We start from the raw sequence: 22,622 nt of genomic DNA on the forward strand, positions 1-22,622 counted from the left end.
TGCTCTGGACCATATGTTAAAAGCATAAAGCTCTGACTTAATGCCATATCCTTGCAGAGTAGCACAGTCAACAAACCACTAGATCATGGGATAAAAATCAACAAATTCTAGTGCACTGGTTAAGCTTGTTGCTGTAATAACTTGGAATTTTGTTCTATCATCAACCACTTAAGAAAGGGGATGAAATAATATGTTGGTATTATATTCTTCACAAATTTTCTACATTGGCATCACTTAAACCAGAATCATCTGCTTTTAAAAGAAAAGTGAAGCATAGACATCTCTAGGTGAAGTTCCTCTATATAAGCTTTCACCCTGGAAATGACTTTTTCATATTAATGGAGAAGAAAGCATCTGGAGAAGCTCTCTCAGATGATGCTTTAAGGTTCACCGCTCCAAAGCAGATGACACTGCTTATTTTTTGAGCCACAAAAGTTTATAATGCCATGTGAAGGACAAGTGTTTTAATGGGTAATCGCAGAAGGGCAGGGGGTCATGTAGCAGGCTTTCCTGAGCAGTGAACAATGAGTCTTTTAAGCACAGTGCTGGAAGGCATGTATCATCCATAATGTATGGACTACCCCTGAGAAGACTTTCTGCAGTGTGATAAGATGGTGTGAGTGCATTGGGGAACAGCAGAGATGAAGGTCAGGAATACGGGCAAGCCTGACGGGACTAGAATTATTGTAGGATGCGGCAAGGAATCAAACGTTGACTCCTACCTGAGTTACTTCTTCATAGATACAGAAACTGCGTGAAGCTCACATCTCTAAGCAGGACCCAACAAAGTGACCAGTAATATCTTTCTCTTGTTTTTTATGCATTTCTTTCCATACCCTTAGTAAATCTTAGTGCAATCTTGAGGCTGCATCAGCCCCCTCCTGCATGCACAAGTTGCTGAAAAGTGTGTGTAACTTGAGAAAAGAGTTTCTTTTGCATTTTCTCTGAAGTAGGCAATAGTCTTTTCCCGCTCTGTTTTTTACCGTTTCCTTTATAACCTGTTACAGGTGTTCTGCTAGTTAATTTCTTAGGAGTTTACAGTTACTCTTTCTTAATATAAAGCTGTAGTTTAACTCTTAGTATTTTGTAGCTCTAGAACTCTGGAAGGGAAAGAGAAGTGATTTTCAGTCTCTGGTACACCCATTGTGCTGGTCTGTAAGTCAGCAGAAGGGTGGTCTATGGATGGACAAAAGAAGAAAGAAAATAAAAGCATTCCCATACATATCTGAGAAACAAACAAACTGGGGGGGGGAGAACAACAAACTTTAAAATTAACATCTGAAGTTAAGCACCAAATGCATTTGGCTGCAGAGGAAAAGCAAGTTGGCAGCACTACACAAGCCGGCTCTTGATCTTTTTTTTCAAGATGAATGGAATAAAGAGTGATGAAAAGCACTGCTGGGCAGTATTGCTCACACTGTTGCACAAGAGTTATGGAGACTGCAACACCACCCTGTGAAATCTGGTAAGCGCCTTTGTCTAAGTGCATGGGGATAGTACAATTGCTGATGTGTCTTTGATTTGGTACCATACTGCGTATTGTTAAATATATGGCTATCTATCTCTTCTGAAGCTACTGTGTAAAGGTCTTTGATGGCAAAGATTGATAAAAGTGATCTTCATCAGCTCACACAAGCCGGGATTTGTCATTCCGGTGAGTTTTGGTACCTGCCTGGGCACACTCGCTGTCCCTGCAACTCTCTGCAAGAGCAGCCTTGGAAGTGTTAAAACTTCCCAGTGACCAGTTCACACCCTGGGTCCAGCCTTTCTCTGAGGAGCAGCCTTTTCCCCTTCTCAGTGCTCAGAAACCAGGCTGCTGGCCTCCTGCCCATGGCTTGTTTGTCAGAAACTGGGATCCTTTCTTTTCTGGGTGCATGGCCAAAGAACAGCGAGTGTGGCTGGCCTGGCCTGGCAATGCCCTGCCTGTCTGGGGCTGCAATGTGTTTCTCAAAGCTCTAATGCTGGATGACATTTTCTTTCTTATTATTTTATTTTTCGTTTTTCCTCCTTGCAGTCCCGGCAGGTGCAAATCTTCTTCATGGCTCATTTAGCAAGCTTCTTCACAAGGAAGGGTTTTCTTCCAGATCTTGACATGCATCACCCAGAACGGAAGACATCGTGGTGAAGAGAGTGGAAGGAAAGGCGAGCAAACCTTCTCCTCTCACCCTGAGGACTGCTCACCCTCCGTAACTGCCACAAACACCTGCACGGGCTGTCCCCCTGGCTGAATTTCATGCAAGACAGGTAAAGAGGACTTCAGACGGCGCTCTTTGCACATGTGACTCATGTGGAAGATGCCGCAACTGCAGGAGCAGCGAAGGTCTGGGACCGGTTTTTTCAATAATCTGCCCTGAAGCACCATTGCTTGGGCTCCTGGCAAAGTAAGTAGCTGAGTGATGGGGCCAAAAACTGCTTTGGCACCCTTAGGACTTATCTCTTCAGGGCTCCGCATACTTAGGACTAGTATCTTCAGGGTACTCCATACATAGCTCTCATCTGGATCCTGACACACGGAGTCTGTATATATTCAAAAAGTGACAATCTAGTTATTTTCATGTGACTAAGTTGTCTGGGCAGTCATGAAATGTAGCTGCTACTCCAGCCTGGAAACTGAGATAGTTTGTCTCCTTGCCTCCTTTTCCCACGAGAAACAATGGCAAACAATTTCGTTCAGCCTCACCTACAATGTCCTGCCCCAAGCACTGCCAGGCACCTCCTACAAAAAGCATCTGGAGAGCTCTCTCATAACTGCACGCTGTGATGTACAAGTTTGTCACTTGCCTGCATAATGAAGCCACCCTGCAGCTTCCAACAGCTGCAGAGGAGCTGCCTCTGAAGTCTTCTCAGAAATGCCCAAGGCACACCATGCATCCACAGATGTTTTTAAGAGCTACCCGTGATTCTTACAATAATGTACACTTTCTGGGACAAAGTCTCTGTCAGCGTAAACCAAGAGAGTGTCAAAGACCCGGTTAACCAAAACCAGTGTGTGAATGGAAGGAGTTGCACCACTGAAGGCAGTTATGAGCTTGCTTTCACCCAGCAAAAGTTGGACAAAGCTTAATTCTACTTTGTTCTACTGGATGCTGCTGCCCCTCTCAAGCTTACTGCTTCTCTTCAAGCTCTTGGCTGTAAGGACAAACCTGTTGGCAGCAGCACCACCTGCATGGTATTTTCTGCTGACGAGACTGAAGAGGAAGACCTCTTGTTTTGGAGCTACAAGCCCTGCAGGCTTCCCTTGCAGATGCCAAAATGAGCAGGGAAGAAAGGTGTGTTGCAGTTCCCTATCTCTCCAGAAAAGAGAGCTGGTCTCTTCCCCTTAGGACCAACAGGAGTTTTCTTTGCAGAAGCCCAGGAAATGTCATGGCTGCAGATTTTGGGTGGGGGAAGAGGAAGAATGTGGCCTACTAACAATTAGCACAGTTAGGCTCACTAAAGATCATAGGTTGAACTCTGGGGCCGCAGCTTTCTGCAGATGCCACAGGCAACATCAGTGAGAATTAGTGGAAAATTTGTACCAGTTTGTGAAGCAGTAGCTTGGAAATTAATTGAAAGTTACTTGGAAAAGCAATATTTAATGAAGCTGTGCTATTACGGCTGAGAAGACAATATACTCAAGGAAAATATGAGTGAAACGGATAAGACGACAGCTCACCTATGTGCCACAGAAAAAATATTTGGGCAGCCTTATTTCACTAGCACACCCAAGGTAGTCCTGCAGGAGTTGTTATTCTTCAGATGCAAACTCTCTTTTTAAATCATTATGTCTTTGCAATGCAAGGATGGTCCCCAAAGTGCCTCTCTAGGGAGCTGTAACCCTGTGTACAGTGAGTTTAGGGGGGGAACGCGAGCTGGCAGATGTAGAAATCCACTAAAGAAAAGGCTACTGAAAAGCAAAGTGACGCTGTAAAACTGAGATGCTCTCTAAGAACTAGGTGCAGTTGGCAGGTCTCAGCACTGACACAGTGGTGGGTACGCATATGCAGACATGAAAACAGATATGAAACCAGACAACATTTATTTTACTTAATCCTTGGTAGAGGCACATTCCTGGCACACATGTGACACATTCGTCCCACAGCAACCCTGGATACCCTGTCATGGGGTTAAGGGCTCAAGTGCATGAAAGGTTAGTGCAATAATATGCATTTCACCAGCTGGTAACTAAGTACCACATGGGCGCTTGCTCATTCCTCCCTGTCCCCTGTCACGGTGGGATGGGGAGGAGAGCTGGAAAAAGGTAAAACCCATGGGTTGAGATAAGAACAGTTTAATAATTGAAATAAAGTAAAATACAATACTAACAGAAATAGTAATAATAGGAAAAAAAGAGAAAGATAAATAAAATTCAGGAAATAAAAGTGATGCACAATATAGTTGCTCACCCCCTGATGCCCATCCCATCCTCAAGCAGTAATTGCCAGCTCCTGGCCAACTCCTGCCAGGGAGAACTCCACTGTCGTCCCTGAGGGTCTGGACTAAGGCTCAGCAATGTAATCTGTCTTGGATGGTTCCAAGCTCAGTGGAAATACATGTGTTGACTTGCAGACATGCTAGTGCATGGGAGATTCAATGTGTCACTTGTGTAATGACAGCGCCTACAAAGATGGTAGAGGTGTAAGAATATTTCAGAGACAGCTTGATGGCATTGCTGATTAGTGAATTTGCTATGGGAACAGAAAACAAAGTACAGGCTTCTAATCCAGATGGTGACCATGTGAATTCTGAATGTTGGTTAAAGCATGGGATTGGTGGCGTAGTTATTTAAAATGGAAAACCTTCTGTGAAGTTGGTTATAAAGCAGTTGGTGTACAACTGGGTGCCTACAGCCTGACGCTTATTAACTATAATTATTGGTGGGATCAGGGATGAAGTAGGTGGGTTTGGTCTGGGAACCTGTGACTACATTGTATTTTTTAGGTTCTTAAGAGAGGCTGCAATACTCTCTCTGGGGATGGCGCTGTGTAGGTGGAGCTTGGCTGCGCTAGCGTGAGCGGTGCTAATCTGGGGTGCATTATTTTACCCAGCCCATGGAAAAAATCCTCAGCTTTCTGTGCAAGGAAGGGCTGAGGATCGTTTCTCTGCTTTGTGGTAATTGTTCAAGAAACTTGGAAGCACTTGGGTGCTTTTTGTGCGCTGTTGGCTCAGGGGAGCAAGAGAACTGAATTCAGAATTGTTGTCTCAGTACAACCTTTGTGCGCTGCAGGGCTTCCCAAACGCTGCAGCCAGGCAGCTGACCCGGCTCCGCCAGCCGACAGGCTCCTGGCTGCCAGTGCTACGTGTGTACGCATGCAAAGAGCTGCCTGTTGTGCCTGCTCCCTGACCTCCTGCGCCTGCCCCACTTTTTCACTCAAATCCTGTGAAGGAAGAGGCTGCTGCATGGCTGAGGAGTAGCTCAGGCAGGGAGCTAGGGGGATATCCTGGGATTTTCAGTCACGTTATCCTGACTTGGGAAGTTGGTTGTCCTCCTTTAGTATTCCAGGCAGCCATCCTGAAAAGAAGTCCTTATCCGGTACTACAGGCCAGCCGTGTTCACAAAGGTCTCTTTGTAACACCCGTGTCTGTTGCATTGTTCCTCTCGAACAAAACCCTTCTGCCAAAGTCCCGGCTGCTTGGCTCTGAAAGTGCCAGGCTGGTAGTGAAAGGGGTGAGTTCCTGCTCGTTCCTCCTGTCCTGCCTTCTGCATCCTCTTGCCCCATAGCTTTCATCTCTCTCATGCTATGATGGGTGAGAGAATGAATGCAGGCGAGATGTGGTGGTGCAGCCCCTTCGCAGCCCATGTTTTTCACCAGCTTCACATTACCGGGTGGACAAAAGTCCTGCTTTCCAGACAGGTTTGAATGGGTTTGCCTAGTGTCAGACCTAGCATCCGGTCTCTGAGCAGATGACAGTGACCAGGCTTTCAAAAATGGGGCTGAATGCTCGGCCTGTGGGGAACTAAAGCACTAACCTCTTCATTATACAAGAAAGTTTTTAATGCATGTGTGGAAGGCTGCTTGGTGTATGAACAATCCACACTGCCAGGCACCTGGGAGCATTTGACAGCTTTTTAGTGTAATGCACATATTTGTGGCCCCTGGGGCAGGACACAGAGTGGGAGCAACATGCTCTGCAATCCCAGTACAGCCAAAGGCTGTGCCTGGACTTCCTGTTGCTGGAGGCTTTACCTGAATTGTCATGCAGTATTGTTAATACTGTCTGTTATTTCCAGTCAGCTAGCCCTGTACTCCTGCATCTATTCACCACTGCATTTTTCACTACCTCAGAGGAAAATCAGGAGAGATTTTCAACTAAAATTTCTGTTCAAGTTGACTTGTGTTTCATAATAGGAGGCTTAATAGGGAGGTAAGAGAGGTAGGGAACCCTATCCCTTTCTTCCTCTCTGGCTCTGCTTGTCAGACTTGAAAGGTCCCTCTAAGGCATCGATCAGATCTGGCAAACAGCAGCCAAATACTTGTGAGCCAGATAGAAACAGCTGCATGGTAGGTGTCATTTGTGATCCAGCCTTAATACAAAGCATGCCTAGGAACAGTTACAAATGGCTCCATAAAAAAAAAAAACAAAATACATAGCACAGGTAAGTAGCACCTCTTTTCTTATTTCATCTTTCCTTTTATCTTATTTGCTTTCGTATCTATGGTATGGAGAACACTTTCGTGTTGCAGAATTTTGGCCCCAGCATATTAAATTAAGTAAATGCTTAAGCAGTGTTCTATTTTAACTGTTTGCATACCTGAGTAGGAATACTTTTGTACTGCTACTTACCTTCATTAACCTTAGTGGCTAGTCTGGCAGGCTGGCTAGTTCTCTCTTTGATGTTTAACTTGATGCAAATAAAATTACCCAATCTAAGAGCTGCTGATAGCAAATCCCTTTACATACTGCAACCCCTAGGAAGCACAGACTTTGCAAGGGCATAGCCTTACAGCAGAGTACCTTCTGAAGGTTTCTCTGGGTAAGGGTAATGTGCCTTTTCCCTTGAAGACATCAGTGCTACAGGCTGAGGTTGCCTTTGCTCCCCCCTCCAGGGCTGGCTTTTCACTACTTGCTTACATTTTCCATCTTTGAATATTTTGGATTGGTATCAGAACCCCCTTTCCCAGTTTATTTTTATTTTAAACTTGCAAATTCTTGTCTTGTTCAAAGGCTGCAGTTAGCAACTGTAGAAAATGCACTATTTTCCAATAGCCTGTGTGCCTTTGCTGACAACTTCAATAAATATATTGAATTTCAATCTGGATCATAATATTTTATAATCTCACATTTTATAATCTCACATTCCAGGCAGTTACAGTTTGATTCTTCTGTCATTGTGAACTACTTATATTTTTAGCAGGCTGCTGAATAGCTCCTGCTGTGTCATATCATGCTGGTTTCTCTGTAGTATCTGGATTATAAGCCCCCAAGGAAACATATTCCGTGAAACAGGTTTGGCTCAGACTGGATGTTAAATCAAGGTTATAAAGAAGGCTGCACTTTCTTTTCTTTCTTTCCATTCACCCACTTCCTTCCTTTTCCTTCTTTCCGTCTCTTTCTTCCTGTTTCTTCTTTCCTTTTCCTTCTTCCCTTCCCTTCCTCCCTCCCTCCCTTTCCTTCCTCCCTCCCTCCCTTTCCTTCCTTCCTTCCCTCCCTCCTTCCCTCCCTCCCTCCTTCTTCCTTCCTTCCTTCCTTCCTTCCTTCCTTCCTTCCTTCCTTCCTTCCCTCCTTCCCTCTTTCCCTCCTTCCCTCTTTCCCTCCTTCCCTCCCACCTTGCCTCCCTCCCTCCCTCCTTCCTTCCTTCTTCCCTCCCTCCCTCCCCCCTTTCTCCCTCCCTCCCTCCCTCCCTCTTCCCTCCCTCCTTCTTCCTTCCTTCCTTCCTTCCTTCCTTCCTTCCTTCCTTCCTTCCTTCCTTCCTTCCTTCCTTCCTTCCTTCCTTCCTTCCTTCCTTCCTTCCTTCCTTCCTTCCTTCCTTCCTTCCCCCCCTTCCTTCCTTCCTTCCCTCCTTCCCTCCTTCCTTCCTTTTCTTCCCTCCCTCCCTTCCTTCCTTTTCTTCCCTCCCTCCCTTCCTTCTCTTTCATGTATCTGTTTCCTTTTGCCATATAGGAGGGGGGAATCCTCAGGAAAAAGAAAACCTTGAGGTTGTTCTCACCTACCATCAAGCAAAGTTTGCTGAAATGAACTTGTACATGCAAGTAGCAGGATCAAAAGGTTAATGACAAATAAAAGCCATGTCAATATACTGCTTTTGCAAGGAAATCTCAGATACATTTCAGAACCTTTAGAAAGTGGAGTACCTTTAAGTAGACTTTCAGTGCTCCATAAGCACTATGGACTTGATACTTGCAGTCGATTGCTTCATGTTTACTTTATAAAACAAACAGCAGCCATTAACTGCTATCCTTAATTTTATCCTTACTAAAATTTTAAGAGGCAAATAAAATACAAATCTAGAGATAACAAGCACATGTCTAACAGGTAGGTTTGCACATTCATGCAGACCTATAGCAGCCACTCCATGTGGTAGGGCTGGATATTATGTCAGTGCTCCCTTAAATCAGGAGATGAGTTAATAGTGGTGGTCTCCTGCAAAGATGAGTATTCCCTGCCATCTCTGTGATGCTGTTCCCATGGTATCATTTTGGCGACAAGTCCTGAAGAGGCGGGGAGGGATCGGAGCCGAGTGTCTGCTGGTACTATCGCACATAAACATGATCTACTTAATCTTCAAATGTCAAAAGAAAATGTAGCAAAGTCGGGCTCAGCTGGCAATACCAGTAGTAGGTTGGACACTTGAAAGTTAGAGATTCAGTAAATACAAGCTTTTTTCGCCTTGTTTGCTCTTACTTACTATCTCTATACCCTTTTCCCACCCAACACTTTGCTTCCTGACCCAGCAATAAATCGACTGATTTTTGTTCCTATTCCAAGAAGTTCAAACAAGAAATTTCAAACTCTAATAGAAAGCAAGAAATGGGACAAAGGAAATATACCAGATGGATTGTTTTCTATTTTTTTCTTGAGAGGAAATGTACAGAATGGTATTTGGATAACTTAATTTGTAAGGGCATAACAGAAAATGGAAGAAGGCGTTTAAGCATGTTTAGTGTCGAGGCAAACTTTTAACATGAAAAGATCACTTTGGCTTTCTTTTACATCCTTGCATTGAGGCTGGGGTTTACTATTGAGGGGGCAAAAAAAACAACCAAAAAGAGAAAAGAGCAATAGATGGGTTGCTTTTCCTCATGAAAAAAGGGACTCAAACATAGTCTTCATTTGGAAAGCAAATAAGAAAAAATAGACTTTGCAGGATTGAGTAACCCTTGCTAGCAGCTACTGGCACTGTGCTTGAATCTAAATGAGAACTGTACACTGCATTCAACTGCGTGTACAGCCTCTGCAGTTAAGCTGCAAAGGAGGAAGTAAAAAGTTATGCCATCTCCATATTTCATTGAAAGGCTATAGGTTGTTCGAGAAAAGGAGTGGTACAGATAGACACAGTTAAGAAAGTCACACAATGATTCCTGAAAGCTTGCAACCTTGCACCCACCCCTTCAGGCCTATACATTGATGACCTGATGTTTCAAAACAGCAAGGCCCAATAACCACCAAAGACAATAACTTTTTGGTCCCTGCCATTTTGGTGCCCAGCAAGTGGCTGGACAATGCAGGCATCCCATGGGCATGATGGGAGGTGGCACAAGCCCTTTTCTCACCTCCCTTGTAGGGCTGTGGGGCAGCTGCCCTCCTGAGAAAGCCCATTGCTGCCTAGCACAAGTAAGAGATGCTTTAACCATCTCCTTCTGTTCTGCTTTCCCACATGGGGTTTCAGTTCCCAGATGCCAAAATTGCTACATCGCTTTGTGGGTGGCAATGCCCACTTCATGTCCCTAAGGAGGGCACTGCACACAAAGGCTGAAGCTGGGAGGTAAATTATGGTGAAGCAATGCTCCTAACTGACTCTGTCACGCCCCACTTCTTCATATGGGTGAAGCATGATGCCAGACTATGCTTCAGCCAGACTTCCCCTCATGAAGGCTGAAGTGGTTGTTCATCCTCCCACCTTTGCATGAGTTAAAGACAAGAATAAAAACTTTCAAATGAGGTTCACAAGCCCATGCAGTGTCTCAGCTTTGAGTACTGCAGCGTGCATGATGGCGGGTAGGGATTTGCTATTTATCACAGACCTTCACCCCTAATTCCAGGTACAAAGCCAAACAATTTGAGGTGTGCAGCACCCCCAAGTCATTGCAATTAATGCCTTTTGTCTGCATCTGATAAACACTGCCCTACAGGGGTACCGTGTTTGTAAAGGAATGGAAGTGCAGGATCCTGATGCTCTGGGTCCTATGAGGAATTGCACCAACATAGTGAAGTGGCTGTGAAGCAGTGCTGGGACTGCTCCATCGCTGCCACTACAGCCCCAAACCCCAAGCCTCTTCCACCAGCTTGCTACAGTACCAACCACTTTTCTTATGATGTCCCCTGCCCGTCTAGAAACTGCTAATGAACATCAGAATTTCAGTTTGCCTTTGGAACCCACCACCAGTTGGATGGCAACTCTGGAGCATCAGGTAGACTTGGACATGGTCATGTGTATTAGTGAGCACTAGAGCTTGTCTCTCCAAATGATGCTCCTGCCAGTTTCTGTGAGTCTGCGAGGGTGGTGGGGTATTGCTGCTGATGGAGTTCTACCAGCTGGAGACCTGCAAACGAATTAACAGTTGACTGGTGGCCTTAGTTCTTATTTTTAGACTTCTGGTCCTTTGGACACATCTGAATTACCAGACAGGTTTATCAGATCTTCTTTGTATTTTTGATCTGGTAGCATTAAGTTGACTTGTTGGCTACAGACAATCTTTTCATTCAAGACCATATAAACGAAGTCACTGCACAGCTTCTGGGGTGGAGTTGTTTATTTGGAAGAATAAATATCTTATTAGTTCACTGCCATAAATTAGAGATATTTGTGTCTGGCACAAAAAATACGATTTTTTTAAAAAATTATTATTCTTATTCTCTTCCTTGATGCTCCTTTGTCAGATAAGATGGTAATGTACATGAATTAAACTTTTTATAGTCTTCCAAGCTTTGTAGCTTTGCCTTACTATACCAGAGCTGGAATACTTTGGGATCAAAGCATGCTTCACTGCACTGGAGGATACCAGCAAACTCTCTCCTTTACGATAGGTGATAAATGATTTCACCATTTTAGCAAGGAGGCTGCCTTCACCTGCAAAATCAGAACTCGCAGTGGTAATTAAAGGAACTGCTTGTACAGAGACATCAATGCTTGAGCAATCTGAGACTGCTGTGCTGAAAAAAGATGCTCCTTAGTTGCAGACTGTATAGATACAGCTGGCCTCTGGAGCTCTGTAGACTAGGCTATTTAAATAAATGGATTTGATTTACAACAACAGAGAATCTCAATTGTAATTTTAGTATTATAGACCTCCAGAAGACATAATTTCTGTTTTCTAACAGCATCATTTTCTCCAGGAATGTACAACATAAATGCAAATGAAATGTTCTGTGAAAACTTTAACAATCTCAGAAAAATCTCAGACAAACAAAACCAAGAAATCATGATATATTGCTTTTTTTGTCAGAAGGTTTCATTGTAATAATTTAGAGATGTTCTGTTCTGAAGAAGCAAAACCATTTCATTTGGATTTCATTATTTGCTTCACTTTATCCAGCAAACTACTGTGCCATGTTGTGTCAAGCTATAACATATCTTCTTATATCATCCATAGAACCCTAAGCATGGCTGCACTGCACCAGGCAGACGTCCACCCAACCAGCACCCTGTCTCCAGCAGTAATTAACTATCACTATGACTTCACTCCTGTGGAAGATCTGGAAGCTGCAATTCACCCCCTTTCTCAAAGGGGAGAGATCTAGATAAAGAAAGGAGGATAGGTATTTCTCCTGCCAGGTTATTTAACTGTGCTGTAAGCAGCTTTAGAAAACAGTACCACAAATGCTGGTGTCTTGTCTATGCTACAGCTTCTAGTCTTCCAGCTAGTTGAATTGGCTTGCCCTACTTTCAGTGTGGCTCTACAGCATTAACTTATATCTCAGATACAACAGAAGGGTGGTTTTGCATGACTATTTGCAGATGACAAATGCAGGCATGGGCAGCTCAGGCATGCACAGGGAGTGAAGCTGTGACAGCAGAGACTGAGGTGCACCTATGGCATGCACAGCTCAGAGTGCTTTCATCGCACTAACAGCCTGCTCTGCTAGCTGCTGCAGCTCTATCATAGTGTTGTACACAGTTCAGTGTCACTGAAACGATTGGTCTTGCTGGTTGTGAGTGTATTCCTCTTTTGATACCTAATTTTGAAGGCTGCCTGTTTTAAGCCAGAAGAACCACTAAAGAACAAAATGGCAACAATTATAATAGACTGAGCAACCCTTTTCTGTGTTGAACTGTAGTAGAATAAACTGCAAGAACCATGTTCCCAAACTCCAGAGCTTTTTTAGAAAGCTTAGAGCGCAGTCATGATTCCTTCCCAAACTTACATTGAAAAATCAACATTCTACAGCACTACATTTTAAACACTGAAAAAATACAACTGCATTATCCCATTAGTTTGATTTATTAGATAGATCAAAGTATTGAAACCACCAAATTAAATATTAACACTGCGTGACTGGAAGGGTAAGTTTAATGCTGGTGTAAATTTAGGAGTCTCCATGATAGGATTAATTCAAGCTTTCAGATTTTGCAAACCAGGGCTGTGGCCTTGCCACTTTAATTGCCAGAGTGGCCTTTTGAAATGGAAAAGGTGAACTTAGCAGGATGAGGCACTCAAATTCCAGAGCATTTCTTATAGTGATTTTGATCAGATCTTATAGGCTGGTAGAAGATTACAACCTCAACCTAATCTTACAGAGGGTGTAGCTACCCTCGGTCTCAGTGCAGACATGGGAACTGTGAAGGGATGGTTGAGGAGGGGATGAATAACAGGAGCTTTTATGAGCTTTGGACCAGTTATGACTAAGCCAGTCCACAGTCAGAGCTGTTGGCAGCCACAGCCATGTCTGTGAAGCTCAGAAACCAGGGAATCTGACAAAGACCTGTGTAATTAACTTGTCCATTCATTCATTTATTCGTTCATGCAGTGGCTGAGTTGCCAAGCGATTGGCCTAGTCCAGGAAGGAAGTATGCAACTCACAACCATAATTCCAACCAGCTTTTAGAAAAGCATCCCAAACAAGTTTCCTGTTTCTTTCCTACCAGGTTAAACAATAAAAATAACAAGGAGGAATCAACAACACAGAAATTACTGCCACTTAGGCAATGTACTAGTTAGTGGTGCTTGCTTGCTGAGCCTCTGAAAAAGCCTCTGGCTGTTGAGTGAATCTGCTGAGTTCACCTGAGTTATCTGCACCAGTGATATTAGGAAGCAGCAAACCCACTGGCTGTCCTGACCTCTGGAGCCCTGGAGCTCACCCCCAGCCTGCTGCAATGCGACAGACTGGGTAAGAGCTTACAAGGATGGACAGTTGCATTTCCAAACACATACCTCAGGGTCTGGCTTGTCACCATGAGGCTGTGCCCTTGTCAGATATTCTTAGATGAGGTATGATGCCTGCGGGAAATCTCAAATCTTTCCACCTATTTTCCAAGGCTTTTCAATTAATGTTGCTCACAGCAACACTGGTAAGTCCTTTTTCCTTCTCTGTGAGGTTTGTCTTGGAGACAGCCAGCTAGGGTGGCCAAGGAGTGTAGCATGGACCAGCAGGAAACCACACCTAAGCTTGCTGCATCAGCCTCTTCTAGTTAGCAGCATGCCCAGACACTTAACACCCTTCCTGTGTCCTTCAACCTTCAAAGATTTCTTTTAGGACTGAAAATTTTCCCTTTAATGCTTCATAGGTAATGGGAAAACTCGGTCCCCTCATCCTGGCCAACATCTTGAACTGTAGGGTGAGAGCCTGGACAGGCTTTGGCAATCACAGTGCATGGTCTATAAAATGTCATTCAGGCATCTTTTCCTTTGCTCTCGGTGCTATGGACAGGCACATTTAGCGCACAATGCACAAAATGCTGATCTCCAGGCAGGAGACTCACTCATCTCCTTGGGGGTGTCTGGGAAATTTAGTTTTCAGCTTATTCTCACAGTGGTGCAGGGTCAAGGATTTTTTAAAGCTTTCTTTTTCTTTCACAAAGTCTTTACCAGAATATACACACTGTGAGCACTGCGCTGCCCTTGAGCTGCCCTTGTCAGCTTGCTGGTCCTGCAGGTAGGCTCCCCACACAGGTCACCATTCAAAAGATACTTTGCATCCTGTCCTTGTCTGCTGGGATGTATTATGATTTCAGCTCTAACAGGATCTGCCTGCACCCTCACTGTGCTATTCCCTCTGCCAAGGATGTGATTTCTGTTGCATGGAGTTGGCAGTTGGCAGCCCTGGGAGGCTGAGCCATTTCCCAAGCTCAGATTTCTAGACTTTCTTCCTTTCAGACAATATGGACTGTGTATAGAGACCAGGAAGCTTTATATAGTCAAAAGGCGGCTTTTCTTGAGAGGTTTCTTTTCCTGAGAAACACCTCTAGTTTACCTCACCAGGCAGTGAAATGAGGATGCTGAATGCATTCTTTGGTGTGTCAGGTGTAGTGTGTGGTATCAACTATCTTCTAAAGCCCATTCCCCTCTGGGAGGAGAGAAAAATGTGCTCCGTTCACATACTGACTTCATTTACCTTATTTGTTAAGGAAGTGACGTGTCCTCTTGTGCATGGATGTGGAGTGCCTTCAGGACTGAGTTTCTCCCTGGGCCACTGATTCCCAGACCCATCTTTGCAGGGCTGGTGATGAAAGGCTCCATTCACACACACACACACACACACACACTCCCGGTGCGGAGATGAGAAGGGTGAGGTGGTTTTGTGCTCTGTTCTGCTGTTTGCAGAGAGCATCTCTAGCCTCTGAAGTCCCTCAGACTTTCCTGCTGCCGTTTTGACTCCAGTACATTCACCTGGAGGATGAGATCAAGGGATGTGACATTTTAAAAATCCCTGACACCATTATGAACTCCTCTTCCATTTGCATGTGCCTTTATCTCCTTCAGTGGGGAATAGCCCTTCTGAGCCCTTTCTTTCCTTACCTTATGTTGCCTGTAGCTTTTCTTTCAGTGCTCATAACCCCATCACACACCTAATTGGCTTGTGCAGCTCTGTCCAGCTGAAAATTGGTTATTGCCATTTGCCTATGGGCTGGTTGTCCTTTTATGTTGTGCACAGCATCTTTCATGGCTCCTGTGAGTAAGCCCCTTCCCTTTAATGGTGCTGTCACCAACCTCTCTACCCATGCTGTGTACCATAGGTTAATGCTGCTTCTTTCTCAGGCAATGTAATCTGTTGCTATTCTTGCATCTTTTCCCAAATGGTAGGCATAGCTGTGTCTTGTCAAGGCATGTGCATCATACGTGGTCTTTCAGTGTCTCCCAGCTCAGTAGATATTTCGTTTAAGGGCTCTTTTCAGAGTCTCTGACATCCTTACACCAGCCTCATTCTGTTACGGTTGACTTCCTTTGCTTGGCAAATCACAATTCCTTTCTCCAGAGTTAATTCTGCTGCCTGCAGTAGCCTGCAGTCTCTGCCCCAGACAGCATTTGCAAGGGAGGTACTTGCTAGGGTCTGCTTCTGAAGCTGTAGCTTTGGCTCTGCCATATGAGGGCAAACTTTCCTTTTTGTACCCTCTCTCTGAAAACCTCAAATTTATTTTTTTAGCTTTTAGATTATAGGACTCACATTTCTACTTTTCTTTTATTCTTTGCCCAGCAGATTTGAGGATTATTTGGGAACACCAAGGAATGGCTTTGTCTCCTGCCTCTCCTGTCTTTTGCTGGCAACCTCTGTTACCCTTACTGTTCTCACTCTCAATTCACCACAGTTTATAACCTCTTTCGTTGTCCTATTCAGCTCCAGTGTGTTTCAGCTCTGCCAGGTCTTTTGCCACCTCTGGTCTTACAGAAAGAATGTTTTTTTTTTTTCATTTATTTAGCTTCTGAGGCTGTGTATTGATGTCCTTGTGACACCAAAAGTCCCTCTTGGCTTTCTCATCACAGCCCAAGCTAGGGCCAAGAAGACAGTGAGCCCCATGGTTTCCTGCGACCTCTCACCCCTTTGTGCCCTGAGCATCCCCCTACAATCAGCAGGCCTCCAGGAACTTGACCAGCTGTAGAGAGTGACTGGATTTCCTTTGGGGTCCTTGGTCATGCACAGCACTGGACCTGCAGAGTGTCTCTGTAGAGAGGAATCCAAATCAGTCTTTTGTAAAGGTAGCAACAAGTAACAAGTAGCTGTGGTTTAAAGTGTTTTTTCTCAAGTTCAAAGGTGCTTATATTTGTAACTGTATGAGTCTTTACTGTTTCTATACCTGAAGTCTGCCTATGATTTACATTTGTAGTTCGAGGCATATTCTATACAAGAAAAATGTTCTTGCATTTTTTTTTGGGGGGGGGGGGGGAATCATAAAAATTTGCATGAGATGCCAAAACTTCACTCACATCAAAATCCATAATAAGATCTATTTAAATTCCTATTCTAGGCTTATGGTATTGTGGAATAATTAAGTTCATATGTTCATTTGGACTGAATAAACTGCAGTACTCTAAGGAAATTCAGTGAGCTTCCCTTCTGCTGTGGAGAACTGAAGGCAAAGCCCCGAGCTGTCAAGGACCAGGCAGTGATGGCACCAATTCTGCACTTGGTGCAAGGTCACAGGTTGCACCAAAAGCCACAGAGCGTTGCTGTCTCTCATTAGGTGAGGATCCTGCCTTGGGGCTCTCTTGCTATAGTCTGAATTATTGCAATCTCCCTTCTGCAATTTTGGCATCTGCCAGTATAGGCATAGATTGCATAGAAGCTGGGGTCGGCAGGCAGCTGTGTACAGATGTGTCCTTGTGGCTCTGCTCCCACCAACTGCTGTGGCTCCAGGAGTTCATCTGAGTTCAAAGGGACTTATGTGTGTATAAAACTAGAGACCGGCATGGATTTCGGGGCAATTAGAAAGCTGCCCACAAGGAGAGCCGAAAAAAGTACTTGTTTCTGGCCTGGTTTGGTAGGTGGGAGTTTCGACTTGGGACATTTATGAAGCTGGGATTTTGGTGAATTGGCCAAAATGACTGTATGTATGAAGAGGTACCTGCAAAAAGGTATTAAAATGCATAGTTTTTGTAGCTGATGGTGCAGTCTGAGCATCTGACCATTCCACTGTAATGACTTTTGTCCTAATAACTTAAATGGTTCCCTAAACATTAACTTGAACTTGCTCAAGGGAATGGCCTTTCTTTGCTTATAATAATTTCACATGAAGTACAGCATGCACATTGGAGGGTAACTGGAGTTAATGTCAATTATGAATCACCAATTTCCTGCTCTAAATAGCATATCTTTTCAGCAACTTTGCATACAGCAAACTCCCCTGCAGTTTTAACCCGAATTATTTAGCTGAGACTGACTTTCATTTAGTGTTTCCTTTTTAAACATCAGATTTTGCACAGGGAGTGGCCTCACAAACCTGAGTGGTAGACACATAAATTGGCTTTAATTTTTCATGGCAAACAGCGGAGAAAAACATCTTCTCCACTTTGTTTTCTTGCATTTTTACTGCCAGAAATTCACATTGTGTGGGTGTTGGTAGGAGAATGCAATAAAATAAGGTTGCCATTATTAGTATCTGGTTGTACCTTGCCTTGTCATTTTGGCAGCTCTAAGTGAATTTATGGAAAGGTTTTTGTCATTATGAAAATTTTATTCAAATCACAGTCCTAACCCGATATTATACTGAAGAAAGCAATGATGCCTTTTCCAAGGAAGTGGAGATACTCCTGCCAACTTAGTGTTTTCTCTTTCTCATGCAAACCATCCTAGAAATGAAGCTACATTTGACCCTCAGAGATATGCAAGCTACAAGGAAGCCCTCAGGATCTGACCCATGCTCAGGGAAGCTACTTTACATCACATTTAGAAACATTAACCTCAGTTTGTACTCAGAAAAAACTGAGTGGCACTGAGTCCAGTTGCGGCACTGGATGCTGTCTAGGGCTTTCTGAAGAACTCTGACCTCTTCAGGAATATGGTGGACAGGAAACAGCAGAAATGTTATTTGTCGTTTAGCACGGCAGGGCAGAGACCAACATTGGTACCCAAGGTGTGCAGTGTGTCACCCACATGAGGAGGTGGAGATGCTAATGCTGGAGAAGCATGGGAGAAATTGCCAGAGACACTACATGTAACCTATATCCCAAGGTCACAAACTCCTTGTTGGAAACCTGGAGGGCATGATCGGAAGTCATTCATACAAGACACTGGAGTTAATACAGACTGCTTCTAGATGTGGTTTAGGGATCCTGTAGAACACATCATAACTGTTCTTTGATATGCAGATAAACATTTGACAGATTACAAATGTTCATAGAGAGACTTTTTCAACCTCTATCAGGTGGAAGAAATACACTGCAAATTGCATACTGCACATAAGTGTCATTATCCCACAGCTTGACACAAAACTGTCCCTGCAGCCTTGGCAAAAAAGCAAGATCTGTAGTATTGACCTACTTACAACTATAGGTAGCTGGTATGTTACGTATCTACCACATATGCTTGTAAAATAATTTGAAACAACCATAAAGGTGGAATTCATCTGCCGTAATCAAGTCATTCAACATCTGGATGACTATGAACTACTCACTCTTGGCTCCCTTTGTTATTAATAGAGATAAATAGATACTGTCAAAAGGCAATTCCACCTCATCCCTTCAGGCAGTACCTATTTGTGGTTTTTACTGACAATAAAAGGATCCTAGCTGGGACTGAGATATCCAGCTTCAGGAAGGGCAGATAAATCCCACAAATGTCTGCAGAACTGCTGATATAGATTGGTGAGATTCAGAGAAACAGTAGTTTTCCTCGTTCTCCATTGGGTATAAAGTAATGGCAAAGGACACCAGACAAGTGCAGCCGGTCACTCCAAGGGTGATGAGGACAGGGATCATGGTGGCCACAGTCTCCTCTATGAGAAAGAGACTCTACCTACCAGCAGTCTGAAGGCAGAAAAAAGGACATCTTTACTCTTTTATTTATGATTTTCTCATAGGATTGAGTTGCCTTTTTGTCTGTCTGCCCTGATGTCAGTGCTAACCTTCCCCTGCCTGACTGCCACCTCTCTCTCTCCCACAGACATGTTCAAGCCACTGTTTGTCCAAGATATCACCTTGGTATATTTGTTTTCCTTTCCAAGCTCTTCAGCTTGTCTTTTTTAAGCATCGATACTCCAATGTCATTTATTCCTTGTAAGCAGCACACCTCAGGGGAGCCCGACCTGATTGACTACTCCTCCTTGCAGAAGGAGACAGGGGGACACCACCTTCTGGTCCTCCGGCATCCACATTTTCAAGTCAATCTGAAGTCTAGAGTGTAGTCCACAGGCAAGATGTCTTTTTGACTTTTGTCGTAAAATGAATAAGTAAATAGTTTAGACCAAATTTTCACTGCCTTCTCCATCTTATTCCCAAGATGGAATCTTGCGTAATAAAGGTGCATGTGTAAAGCACTGAATAAACATTTCCAGATACTGTGTCTTAATAACACACATTCATGGATACATATAAACATTGAAAGAAGAGGCCCATCTAAGTTACAGAAGAATATATGTGTTTAAGCATAAAATAGCCTTGCAAAATGAATCTGAGAGATCACACAATGGGGAGAAAGAAGAAATGAAAAGCACTGAGTGTTGAAACAGACTTTTGTGGTAGAAAATAATTCCCCTAAGATTTATGGGTACCTCTTGTCTGCACAAAGTATGTATTCATTATACAAGTATTATGATGCTCGTTACTGTAGACCACCATTGCACTTTCAGTTCCTTCTATGTTCCCAACTACAGAAAGAACACCAATAACCAAGCCTCAAATATAAACCACCGTTTAACAATTCAGTAATGGCACAAAGGATCATCCTTCCCTGAACTGCATTCTTATACATCCTACTCCCTCTAACTGCTGGCAACAATAGCGTGCATGTTATTTTCTGTGTGTGAGTATATATCTACACTTAAAAATTATCACTGCGTGCATGCTCCATTTGTGATCTTCGTAGACACAACCAGCACAGATACCAGGTAATGCCTCTTCTGACAGTACATTTGATGGCATGGAGGTCTGTTACCCACTGTCTCAGAATGTAAAAATTGCCTGGGGAAAACTAAAAAATGGCAGCACTGGAAAATCCTGCAGAGGAAAACAGAAGATTGATTTTGCATTTCTGAATACATTTTACAACATGCACATGATGGAGAGGTGAAATCCTGCTCCTTTGAGGAAGCAACAGGGTTTATGATGATGACAATGGGGCAAACAATTTGGTCCCACTGAATTGCAGGTGATGGTAGTACAATGCTTTTCAGAGGACAAACATGAGTTTTGTAGGTCATTCAGTGGTGGAATAAGGAAACCAGGAAATTAGGGTTTCATGTCTGCAACGCATTTCATGAGGATGGAACTAGGCAGGTTGGTAGAACTCCATGAAGAGGTGGATGCATGGAGTTCTTCACCTCTTAAAAAACAGCCTGAGTCTTTGAGGGATGGATTTGTCTCACCTAATTTTACCTCTTTAAAAATATAGGTATTTTGTCCAGCTGAGTCAGCAGATTTTCTGGTTGTTCACAGAGAGAAAAACTATTATTGATGCTGACCTGAAACTTGTCTGAACTCAAGATAATTTGGGATGGAAACTTCAATTTGCTGCTGGGAAATCCTAAACTTTATTTTCAGGCAACTACTGTTAAGTGAGATAAACTCCTTTTGAAGGGAACTCAGATAAGAACTGATGGGAGTAGGATACCTTAGGTCTTCTGGAAACCTTATCTAATGTCTGGGGTCATCTCAGATGTCTAATTGTCTTTGAAAATTGAGCTCTGAGCTCCTGTGCTTTCCACTTTTATTTGTTTCTTTAAAATGACTGGTTTTATGGGTGGGATTAAGTTATAGTGGTTGAGAGAGCCTAAAGATTTATGAACAGCTATGAAAAAGTTATGGGCCACAGTGTTCTTGAGGTGGCGGCAGGCTAATTTTGATGCTTCTACTCTTGTGCTTGTGATAATGTGTAAGTTCATTCAGAAGACCACAAAGAACAGTGTCACTTTATAACTCACCAGCCTATGAGGTCAATTAACTTCCAACTAAGTTCCACTTTCTGCTAAACACGGCTTTGAAGCTGAAGATAAAAAATTGAAAGCCAATTTTTTTTTTATATTTTTAGTCTAATATCTGCGGATTTTCCTGTATTTGGAATTTGTAGCTGTGGTAGCAAACTGCTGAGCATTACTTCTCAAAAATACCACTGTTTGAAGTACTATTGATCGGTGTTATTTAAAGTATGCTTAGCACCCAGCAAACAATTAGTACAGATATTGCCACCTGTAGATGACACAACGGTAAGAAACCTAAGCTACATCAATAAAAAACTTAAGCATCATTTTCAGTAAGGACCAGGAGTAGGATATCTACTGTTTCCTGGATAATATAATCCAGGAGCTACTTAGGCAGGCCTTTGTCTCTTGCCCATGGCAGGCCTTTAGTGAAAGCAACTAGAATATGTGAGCCACTCTCTTGCCCATGGAAAAAGAGAGAGAACCTAGCAGTATAATCAGCAAAGGGCCGATAGCTTCAATTTTAAAGGACGGTGTTGCCTAAATTAAAAAAGATTGCTATGTGTAGTCTGTCTGTTTAAGGTAAGTGTAGTGCCAGGCATTTCAGCTTGCAGTTACAGCAAGGCAAAGATGCTGGTGAGCTCTGCCATAATTCACCCTGGGTAGCTGCAGTAGCATCTGCAAGGGAAGCAGAGAGCGGGTACACATATGGTTGGTGAGAGAAACCCATGATTGACTTAAGAGGCAAAACAATATAAACACTGAATATAAGGGGAAAATGTTCGTCAAAACTCACATCCTGAGAATCTGGGTCCTAAGTGGATCATTTGTTTATCCCACCACCAAACCTGCCTCTGCAGCAAAGCAAGCCAAAGAACATCTCCTTTATTGTTTCCATGATGCTTAATCATCTACTAGCCATTCCCCTTTTAGATTATTCTATTTTTAAGGCATAATTTCCATCTGTTCTTTGATCTTATACCACATAAGACATTTAGCTAATAACATCATCCATCAAATACCAACTTTCCTTTAGAGTTCAAATGAATTGACACAGGACCCTGTCCATCTGCTGGACAGTGCCTCTGAACAGATCCAGCTTGTGAATGACCAGCTATGTTGCCTATTTTTTAATTAAGCAGATAAGGTCTGTGTTTCCCATGATGCCGCAGGACAACTAGGGGGCACTCCAAAGGGAAATGTGGAGATGAGAAGAGCATTCGGTGCATCCAGAGCTGTAATGTGATTGTTATAAGTGGGATTTTCCAGCGGATGGAGTCTGCTTTCAGCCCCTTGGGGTTTTTTTGTTTGGTTTTTGTTTTTATTTGTGTAAACCCACAGTATTTATATAAAAGGTTTGAATAATAATTTTCAAACTTGGCATTCTTCAGAGGAAGGTGGGTAAAGCAGAAAGGTGGTGTTTGCTTCTGTGAGCAAACTTTTGACTTTATTTGAGAGAAACTTTAGCATTTCAGGG

The sequence above is a fragment of the Lathamus discolor genome, chromosome 4, assembly GCF_037157495.1.
Source record: "Lathamus discolor isolate bLatDis1 chromosome 4, bLatDis1.hap1, whole genome shotgun sequence".
NCBI classification, from domain to species: domain Eukaryota; kingdom Metazoa; phylum Chordata; class Aves; order Psittaciformes; family Psittacidae; genus Lathamus; species Lathamus discolor.